The following is a 10,825-nucleotide window of genomic DNA, read 5'->3' as shown; positions in this document are numbered from 1 at the left end:
AGCCCACCGCGCCCCCCACCCGAAATTAGTCAATCCCTGCGCGATGCACGCCTCCTCTGGAGCAACCGAAACCCTGGGCTCTTCCCCAACTCCGGAGCCGGGGCTGGGCGGCAAAGGGAGGAGAGAGAAGAGCGAAGAGGGGGCGTGGGAAGTGAGAGAGGGAAGGGGGGCGGAGGGCGCGGGGGCCGAGGATAGAGGAGGGGGTGCGGCTGACGCGACGAGTAGGCTGGGGGCCCAGCGGAGAGGGGCAAAGAGCCCAGGGAGCTGGGGCGCAGCGGGGAGAGGCGGAGGGGCGCAGCGAGGAGAGGCGGAGGGGCGCAGGGAGAGGGCACCCGGAGGGACGCACGGAGTCGTAGAGAGGGGCAGCGGGAGAGGGGCAGGGAGCTTCGAGGGGGGCAGAAGGGCTGCAGGAGAGGGAGAGGGGTGTGGGGGGCCGGATGGGGTGCGGGCTGCGGGGGTGGCGGGACTCAAGCAGCGCGCAGCGAGCCCGGAGCGCAGGGGCTGCGGTGCCTCTCGCTGGGTCTCCGCGCGGGCGGCGGCGGGGCCGGGGACGCGGCTGCGAGCGCCACCTCCTCGGCTCGGGCTCTGGCTCCGGAGTGCCCGGGCTGCGGGAAAATCAAATCTACCCGAAGCCTCCGCCTCCCGCCACCCCGGGAGGGCTGCGTGAGGGGTCCGCGAGCGCCGGAGGGGGCGCCCGCAGGGGCCGGGGCGGGGCCGCGGGCGGGGTCTGCGCGCGAGTGTGTGTCTGTGCGAGCGTGTGAATCTCTGTGTGTGTGCGTGTGGCGGGCGTGGGGACGCGGCTCCAGATGCTGGGAGCCTGGGGGGTGACAGCTAGAGATGGTCTCAGCCGTGCGCGCCTCCGTCTGCGCCCGCCTTCCACGCCCCACCTCCCTGAGGGGTCTCCATCCCCCGGGAAGGAAAGGGATGTGTGAACCAAGGGGCATCTGCCTGAGAAGGGTCTATGCGGAGCGGGGGTGGGGAGGGACCTGTGCAAAAGAGACAGCATCCCCCGCCAGAGGTTTGGAGGGTCTCTGCTGAGAGTGCGCCCCAACGCGGGGAAGGGTCTCAGTCCAGAAACAGATTACTTATCTCCCCGGGGAAGCGTGTGGGGCCGACCCCAGTTTCCGGAGGGGCCACCTCGGTTTCCCAGTGAGGGTCCTTAGGCCTAGGCAGGGTGGGTGCATGGGCGCTCCCCCATCCGCCTCTGGTTCCCTACGGTCCTGGCCACGCGGAGTCAGCCACCGAAGCCACGCGACAGCGCCCTCCCCATCCTCGGCCCGTCGTGACCACACAGCTTAGCAGCCCCCGGGTCTAGAAGCTTTTCCCAACCAGACAGAGGGCGGCCCGAGCTCCCCGGGCTTCTCTGCAACCTGCACCAAGTAGGCACCTGCTGTGTGCGGGGCTCAGATCCCAGCGGTGGGAGCGAGGAGGGAGATGAGGCACCTCTCAGGCGAGCCCCCTCCCAGCCATGCCCGTTGCGGCCCCACCCTGCCCCAGTCTCGCCCTTCTGGGCCTTGGTTTGCAGCGCTGTGACGTCTCTCCAGGGCTTCGCACAGAGATTTATCTCCAGGAAATCTCCCGCGGCCCCTCCTCAGCCTCAGTCTCAGCTTTGCGGAGCTGGAACCTCCTCTTCCGCGTCCTCCGCGGCGTTTGGACCCGACGCGCCTCTGTGCCGAGGGAGGGGTCCTGGGGAGGCCTAGAGCCTGAGGCTGGAGCCGGAAAAGCCACGCCCCCCGGGCCTGACTTTGGCAGCTGGGCCTTAACAGACGCCTCGAGATTCTGTTTGAAGTCAATTGCCAAAACATCAGATACAGCCAGAGTCAAAGATAAGTAAGAACACATTCATCGGCCTGGGTTGTTCTCCGTTTACCCATGGCCCACGTCAGCTGGTCTGGGTTCTGCAACCTGGGACCTGACAGCAAGAACAAAAGCGCTGGGATTCCCAGGGCAGTGGCGGGCTGCTGGGTCTGAGGGCTCCACTCTCTGGTTTGGGCTTAAGACCCTGTCTTCACGGAGAATAAGTCGGGCCTCTGGAGGGATGCAAAACGCTTGAAATCTCTTTTCCCTCCACCCCTACCCCCATACATGTCCTAGACATGCTCCAAACATACTTGTGGAATATGTTATCCATACATTCTACCAGTATTTACCGAGAACCTGCCCTGTGCCTGGCCAGGTGCTAGGGCCCACTGGAAAATTTCCTTGGTAACCACCATTCTGTTTTCAAAGAGACTATCCTGGACCAGACACCATGCTTAACTTTCTTAAAAGATGTTATTTGCAGACTACAAAATTCCATCATTTTAAAGTATACAATTCAATGGTTTTAAATATATTCACAAGGCCTATGCATGACTATAAATTCTCAAAATAAGTATAGGCGTGAGGTATTATCCCAGGAAGCTAAGTAGCTCGCCCATGATCACCCAGCTGGGAACTGGCGGAGTGAGAATTTGAATCCAGGCTGTTGAAACCAAAGCCTGATTCTGAACAAGAGTCTTGACTGACTCTTAGGATGGGGCCAGGTGATGGAAGGTCTTAAAAGCCATCCATGAAATTAGGCCCAGTCGAGGAGGACAGCAAGTGGGAGCCATTGCAGGTTGCTGAGCAGGTGAGTGGTGAGACTGAAGTTTTACCTTGTAACCTTGTAATGTGACAGCGTTGGCATAGCAGCCCCAGAGTCTCTTTCTTTCCCTTTTTTTAAAATTAATTAATTTATTGGATGCATTAGGTCTTCGTTGCTGAGTACGGGCTTTCTCTGTTTGCGGGGGGGGGGCGCTATTCTTCATTTCAGTGCGCGGGCTTCTCATTGTGGTGGCTTCCTCTCTTGTTGCGGAGCACGGGCTCTAGGCTCATTGGCTTCAGTAGTTGCGGCTCGAGGGCTGTAGAGCACAGGCTCAGTAGTTGTGGTGCACAGGCTTAATTGCTCCATGGTATATGGGATCTTCCCAGACCAGGGTTCGAACCCATGTCCCCTGCACTGGCAGGCGGATTCTTTACCACTGCGCCACCAGGGAAGTCCATGAGTCTCTTTCTAGAAAGATTCTGGAACTTGTGTGTTTCTCTCCATTCCTCTTGGTCATTGCTTTTCCATTGCTGGCTTTTTTGGGGGAAAAAATTATACCTGGCACCTTCTCTGTGCCAGGCGCTGTCTTAGGCTCAGAGAATAAATAAGTGAAAAGGACAAAGTATCTGTCCCCAAAGAGTTCCCAGGCCAGTGGCGGCCCCAGTGGGGTCATACAGAAAATAAATCACAGTACAGCATGAGGAGTCCTACAGAGGTAGGTATAAAGGGCCCGGGGAGAAGAGAAGAGTGACCAACAGTTCTGCCCCAGGAGTGGACACAAGGGAGGGTCAGAAGCAACTGCAAAAAGGAGGTGATACTGAGATGGACATTGATGATGGCTGTTTGGTTCCCTCAGAAGCAGACTCGGAGAGAAAGGTTTGAATGCGAGTAGTTTATTTGGGAGATTATGGAAATGTTATGTGGGGAGTGTGGAGGTGAGGCAGGGAAGGCAGCCAGTAAGGGTGATTTATCAAACCAGTTATCACTGTGGGCAACTAAGACTCATTCCCACCTAAGGAGCTCTGGGAGACCATACAGAACACACTTCACACTTAGCCCACTAGGGGCGAGGGAGCAGGGGTGTGTATACACCAACTTTCATCAATCACTGGCTCAGGGGCCAAGGGCTGCTTCTGGAGGGCGTTGATTCCCTGGCACTTCTGGCCTTGACCAGCACAAAGCGGCAGTGCACGTTCCAGAAGCCAGAGGAAGTATCAGGCAAAGAAGAACAGGTGCTGACAGTTGAATGTAGGGCTGGAATGCGCTAAAGTGGAAATGCGCTAAAGTGGTAAAGGTGAAGGTATAGACAGGACAGCCGCTGCTACAGATGATGAAATTCTGCCTGGAGGACATGGCTGAGCAGGTGCTCCTGGCAGGGGGCCAGCATGATTAAGGGCCAGAGAGCTGTGTTTGGGGACCCTAGTGTGGCTGGAGCACAGGATGAAAGTGGCGGAGATAGAATATGAGGCCAGGAGCTGAGGAGCCAGTGCAAGGCCATGGGCCTTGGTCTCCTCTGGGCACAGAGGCTTTTCAAAAGGGGACACTGAAAGAGGAGTGGTCTGAAAGACACCCCTTAGCTACATGGCTAACCACTGATTCCAGAACACAAAACCTGCTGATTGGGCCCAGGGCAAAATGCTCACGGTTCTCATGCAAAAGAATTGCTGGTGGTTCAAAAAGCAGCCTATGGGTGTTGCCGTTGGCGAGGTTATTTCTCCTTTAAAGGATAGGATAGTACCAAGTAATGGAGGTCACCTGTGCTGCAGACCTGCTGTCTGGGCCTGACAGCCAGATTAGAGCCAGTCATGGCCCTGCCCCCACCCCCTCCCCCCCAGCATATAACCAGTGCTTGCCCCTCTGATTACAAACTGTGAGCACAGAGTGGGCCATGCCCAGATCTGGAATAATCAGCATCAGTGTTTTGCCTTTGCCATCCAAGACTGCAAACACGCTCTCATCTGACCTAATCCGTGGTGTTAATGACGGCACAGCAATTTCGAGAGGCAAGCCACAGCATTGATAAGGAGAGGAAAAGCACCACAGGGCTTAGGAGGCAGAACTCACAGATGAGGCAGCTGCTGCCCTCCCTCCCTCCCCAAGGCCTGTTGTGTAAATGCTGCCCTCAGACCTGCCCTGTTTGAAGCTGGGGATGGTAAGAGAAAAGGAACACAGAGAAGCAGAAGAAGGAGTGTGCATGGGACAGGGAAGGGGGGGCTGTCCATACTGCACCTTAGAACAAGCTGGAAAAAGGCCTTCTTTACTTTGGGTAAATGCAACCCTAAGCCAGCCAGGGCACATGGCTTGTGGAGCAGGGTATGGGCCGGATTTGAGCCTCCACGTACTCCCTTGGCTGGGTGCCCTTGTGAGGTGAACGCCCTGCAGCACTGTACATGGGAACCCTGGGGAGACAGGGAAAGACAGAGGGCATGACAGGAACCTGAAACCACCATGGCAGTAGAGAGGTAGGGGAGATGAAGTGTCTGATTCCATCCATGAATAGAAATGCTAGAAGGGGCTTGGTTGGAGACCATCTAGGCTAAACCCCTTCTTTCACTAAAAAGTTTAGAGAGGGGGAGTAAAGGACTCAAGGTCACCTGACTCTTCCCTCAATAAGAAACTCCACTAATAACAAGGTTAGGCACCCAAGTGCAGTGCGGACTCGCCTAAGAAGGTATGGGGAGCAGTCATGTTCTGTTGGGGTGGAGGAAGATGCGCAAGTGGGCCGCAGGGCTCTCCATGCCTCCAGCCCCCATTCCTCCTGGAGATTCCCCACCATCCCAACTGGAACCCCACCCTGCCCCTCCTTTCTGCCTCTCCCCACATCCCAGCACCGCTAGCTCAGTCATCTGGGCAAAGGGAAGCCCCAAGGGCTTCTACCTGCTGGTGCAGCAGTATTTCCCCGCTCGTAGGATCCTGCCTGCGCTCCCCACCCCCACCCTGGGCTTCCTCTTTTACTTCTCTTGTGTTCCTCCTTCCAGCCTCTCCTGCTTTTCCAAGCAAGGGAGGCCTCCCTGCCTTTACAGTCTAGCTACTAGAATCTTCACACCAGACAGGGGATCCACTTGAAACCAGAGTTAGGTTGTGTCACTCCTCTGCTTGAGACTCTGCCCTCGCTTCCATCTCTTTCTATGGTAAAAGGACTTGGGCTATGGGCTCTGTGACCATAAAGGCCGGTGGCCTCTCTGACTTCATCTTGTCTTTCTCTCCCCCTCAAAGTCCTCACTCCAGCCACACTGGCTTCGTTATTGGCCCTGCAAGCTCCTGTCTCAGGGCCTTTGTACCTGCTGTTCCCTCAGCCTAGAAAACTGGCCCCTGGGTCCCCCAGGTCTCTGCCCAAATGCCCTCTCTGTATGGGGGCTTTCCTGGCCATGCCACTTAACACAGTATCTTGTTACTCTCAGCCCTCTGACCCTCCCTTATTTTTCCTCAGAGCAGTATCCTGGTCTGTTCTCCCCACTAGAATACAAGTTTTATGCAAACAAGAACTTTGCCTGTTCGTGGTTACTCTCCCAGCTCCTAAGATTATGCCTAGCACATAACAGGTGCTCAGTTGATCATATGACGACATGAAAAGTTCATCTCTTCCCTCTGAAACACTGACTCCTTCATGAGGACCCCTGGCTTCCACCTAGCAGTCCCCAACAGGGCCCAAGTCTTCACCACCACATGTGTCTCACACTTAGCCTTCCAGCCAGCAAGCATTTATTGAGCATCTATTATGAATTCAGTTGTTGAATTCACAACTATCAGATTGAGAATCTCTGGGCTCCTTGACCACCAGCACAGAGAAGAGAAGGGATTCTTATCTGTTTATTTTGTTTACTGAGAAGTGACCATGTAATAAGCTCTGCAATAAGAATTTAACATCCATCACGCACTGAATGCTCACAATAACACTGGGATGCTACTGTCTCCTTTGATAAACCTTTACTCCTCTGCGCTGTGAGCTGGGCTAGTTTACTACCAGGGATGGAGAGATGAGGGGGGCCCAGTCTCCTCGGAAGCTCTGCCCAGTGGAACTGGAGCACTCATTTTGAGTTATATTCTAGGAATCTGTAGAATATGGGCTTTAACTTGCCCAAGCTCACATAGATAAGTGGCAGAGACAGGATGCAAACCCAGGACTGAGTGAGACCAAAGCCCCTGTCTTTGCTTGACACCAGGCTGTCTCGTTCCAGTCTTCACTCAGGGCTTGTCTAGGAGCCTCAGGGTCTGCACCATGGCCCCTTGCATGTCCATGGGGCCTAGTCCAGCACCATGTGATCTGTGCTCAGGGCCTTGTCCCTTCTACTTTTCACCCTGTCCAGCACAGACATCACAGCATGTCACTATCCGCCCTCCCCCACACCACACCCACACACATTTAACCCAGTATTTAGCTCAGTATTGTTAGTTGTGGTATTGGAAACCTCAGTGCTGCAAAAGATTTTAAAGATAAGGTAACTTACTTCAATTTTACAGATCTGGAGACTGAGTCCTAGAAAGGGAAAGAAATTGGCCCAAGGTTGTTTTGCCAATCAGCAGCAACTGGAGGTAAAAACTAACAGGAGTTTAGATTAGAATCAACTGCTACATCTTTTCTTCTCTCACCTCAGCTTCAAGAAGGAATGGGTCCCCTTGACTTTATTTATAAATGCAAATGTGCCTTATCTCTGGGCCTTTTGCAATAAGGGCCAAGGTGACCCTCCATCTCCCCACCCCCACCATTAGCCTTTTATACCCAGCCAGAACCAGCCACATCTTCCCACCCCCACCACCAGCCTTTTACACCCAACCAGGTTGACCTGGGCCTTTCTTCCTGCCACTTCCTCTCCACCAGGCCCTCATTCTATCCATCTTTCAGGTACCATCTCTTCAGGAAGCTAGCCTGGATTCACCCAATGTCACCAAGCTTCTTCCATTGAACCTCTACACACTTCTCTTAGGTAGATTTTTCTCTCTTCACCTGCCTAGCAGGGGGCATGCCCCGAAGGTCTTGGTCCTTGAATCTTGGCCCTCCACAGCCTGGCCCTTCCCAGGCCTCGGCCTCCCTCTCTTCCTTTTTGCTAGATTTAATTACATTTGAATACATTACCCCCTAGTCAGCCAGTCTGCTCTTGGGCTTCCTGAACTCTCTCTCCACTTGCTATCAGCCCATTTCCTCTTATTTGCTCATCTTGGGAAACGCAGAATGAATCCTCGCATTTGAATCTTCAGAAGCTTAAAAGCAGTCTATGTCCCTCCCTGAAGTCCCAGCCTCCCACCAACACACTTGATTTCCTGATTGGCCCGGGTGAGGGATGAAACAGCTGGATTTTCACCTAGAAAGCTTGATCAAGTCTATTCCCCAAAACCCCTCCCATTTCTCCCTTGCCACAGTTGCTTAAGGGTCTGCCTGGGCCTCAGGACTCTGTGCCCCTCCCCCCCTCAGGCTGATGGGTAGGGAGGGGCGCTGTCACTTCACCCCTGCCCTCAGATTTTCCCTACACTGCTGCTCCTTTGCCGTCCCCTGGCTGTACCTGCACTGGGGCAGTCTGAAAAGCCACAAAGGGTGACACACTCTTTTTTTTTTTTTAAGCTCTAAATTCATTTTCATGCCAAGCTGCTTGTATCTGCCTGCCTGGCTGCCGAAGAAAACTGAAACGTGCACAAAATGCCACGCGCCTGGCTTTGTGTGGAAGCTTAAGTCCCAGTGGCCCTGCCCCCGGAGCTCGCCTGCTTGCATCTCCAGCTGCCTGCTGTGATTTCCCTGAGTTTTATTAACTCTGGGCCCTGCACGGAGAGAGGAGCTCATCAGACACACTTCACATCTTGCCTCCTCCACCCCTGGCTAAGAAAAGTTGCCCTGATTACGGGAAGTATGTGTTCCCCAGTTCTCTGATAATTCTATCGGGAGCCAGGGTGAGGCTCAGGTGTCAGGCTTTGAGAGCTGCTGCTGACAGCCTCTCAGAGGCCGCCTGCCTGCCTGCTTGGGCACAAAGGCAGTGCTGGGTTGTCTCCATTCCAACCATTCATGTTGTGACCTTGAACCCCTCACTGTATCTCTGCTTCTCAGGTTTCCCCAGCTTAAAAAATGGGGATGATGATGCCCATACACCCATCCCCTCCAAACTGGTATAAGATTCCAATTCGATGAGGATGTGCTGGAAGAAAATACCACCATATAATTGCCCAGGTTTAGACCAGCGCATGGCTGGAAACCAAGTTCGGCCCTCTTGTTCTATAGATGGAAAGGGAACCTCCATCTACAGAAAGAGGGGTTGCCAAGGTCACACAACAACCTGGCTCGAAAACCAGCTTCCATATTTTCTGAGTTGGAGGGAGGAGGGGGCAGAGAATGGTAAGGAAACCATTCCCGTGAGAGTTTCGGGTATGACCGAGGGACAGACAGGACCCCGAGCCTGAAGCTCAGCCCTGCCCAAGACCCAGCCAACTGACATGGAGCCTTCATCCATGAAATGGATTCATCTATGAAACGGACTTGACGATGTCTTGTTCACAGGCCTTTAGAGGATTAAATGTAATAATATGTGTAAAACACCTGCCATGTGGTATGTTCCCCAAACGTGAGTACCTTCCCTTCTCTTGCTTTATCTTAAACAGGTATCGCAAATGCTTTCAAAAAGGGAAGGCACAAAGGGAACATTTTCTTAGAGCTGAATGCTTCCAAAAAGACAATTGTGAACCTTGGATTCCCTTTCCTTGGGGGCTTTCCTTACGTGGTGAATGTGAAATGTCCATGTTCCCTGTCAGCGTAACGAAGTAGAAATATTGCTTCTCCCTGCTTCCCTGCCACCTCTGCTGTACAAGAGCTTCCTCACAGGTACTGGGCCAGCAACTTTTAATGGAGCTGTGGCCAGATCCTCACAGAGAGGAAAGTGATTTCTATGAGATTAGCAGAGTGGTGAGGCTAATACAGTTATGATCCAATAAACACACTGATTAGGGTCATTTGTGCTCCTTCCCTCCCTCCCTCCCTCTCCCCCTCCTGCTGGGGCCTCGGCAGGCCTAGTGCAGGCTCTGCTTCGGAGGGCCTTGGAGACGGCTAAGGCTGGGGCCTCTCAGCCAGCCTGGCCTAAGGATGCTCTAGGATGGACAGCCTGCAAGGCAGGAGACTTGGGTCCTGACCCCTGCCCCGCCACCAGATCATTCTCCTTTTCTGCACCTCATCTTCCTCCTCTGTATATCAAAAGTAGAGATAAAAGGGCTGAACTTGGGACCAGAAGTTCTCAAGTTCAAGTCCTAGCCCTGCCTTTTACTAGTCCTGCAACCCTGGGCCTGTTATTCCATATATTCGTTCACTCTGTACAAGGCTTTGTGCTACCTGTCTTTGGTCCTCAGTCTGCTCATCTGCAAATGGGCATTATAATGCCAACCTCAGAGGCTGGCTTTGGGGATTATGAGAAACACACATATAACAAGCTTTCCACAGACCATGGAATAGAGAAAGAGCAACAACAACTTTTCCTTTTCTTCTAAGGTTCCTTCTGGTTGACTCTATGGAAATATTTGCTATTGCTGAGCCTAAAAGAGGGGCTCCACAATTACTTGCTGAATGAATGAATTCAACTGTAAAATGGAATATTAAGTGGCTAAGAGGAGCTGGCTCTTTACGATGAGGCATACTATAGAACCAGGCCCTGGGCACAGGGGCTCATCCACCCTCACCATGCATAAGGGCTTCTCCTCCATCTAGTCCAGTAGACAGGAAAGAGGGCTGGTGGGCCTGTGCCGACAGAGAGCTTTCCCAGGCCTGTTCAGTGCCAGGCTGATATCTCAATTCTGGCCCCACGCAGTCTGAGCAGTTGCCGATTTTCCACATCCAAGGGGTGCCAGGCCTGGCTCAGAATCATGAAAGGCATTGGTAGGCTTTTGCCTTTTGAAGAAGCTGCAAGGCTAAATTGTATTCACACTGGCCTCTAGTGGCAAATTTCCAAACCAGCATGCTAAATGGAAATTTGGCAGCTGAAGGAATCTTCTCAGAATGACCTAGATTTAGAAATTTAGGGCTAATAGGGACTTTGTTCTGATCTTCGCTTGATGAATGAGAAAATCAAGTTTCAGAGGTAAAGTGAATCGCCCAAGGTCACACAAAAGCCTCACATCTCACTGTCCACGAACCTTACCCCAAACTGGCCATCTGTGGTTTCAGTTAGGGATTATGAATTATTACCTACTTGGAAGAACAAACAAGGGCCCATTTTTCAAAATCAGACGAAGCCAGCCTTAGAGTCCGACCCTAACACGTTTTCTTCCCTGGTACTTTGCTTTTTTTTTTCT

The sequence above is a fragment of the Hippopotamus amphibius genome, chromosome 11 (assembly GCF_030028045.1).
Source record: "Hippopotamus amphibius kiboko isolate mHipAmp2 chromosome 11, mHipAmp2.hap2, whole genome shotgun sequence".
NCBI lineage: Eukaryota > Metazoa > Chordata > Mammalia > Artiodactyla > Hippopotamidae > Hippopotamus > Hippopotamus amphibius.
The sequence above is the reverse complement of the archived record's forward strand: the minus strand, read 5'-3'. Positions refer to the sequence as shown.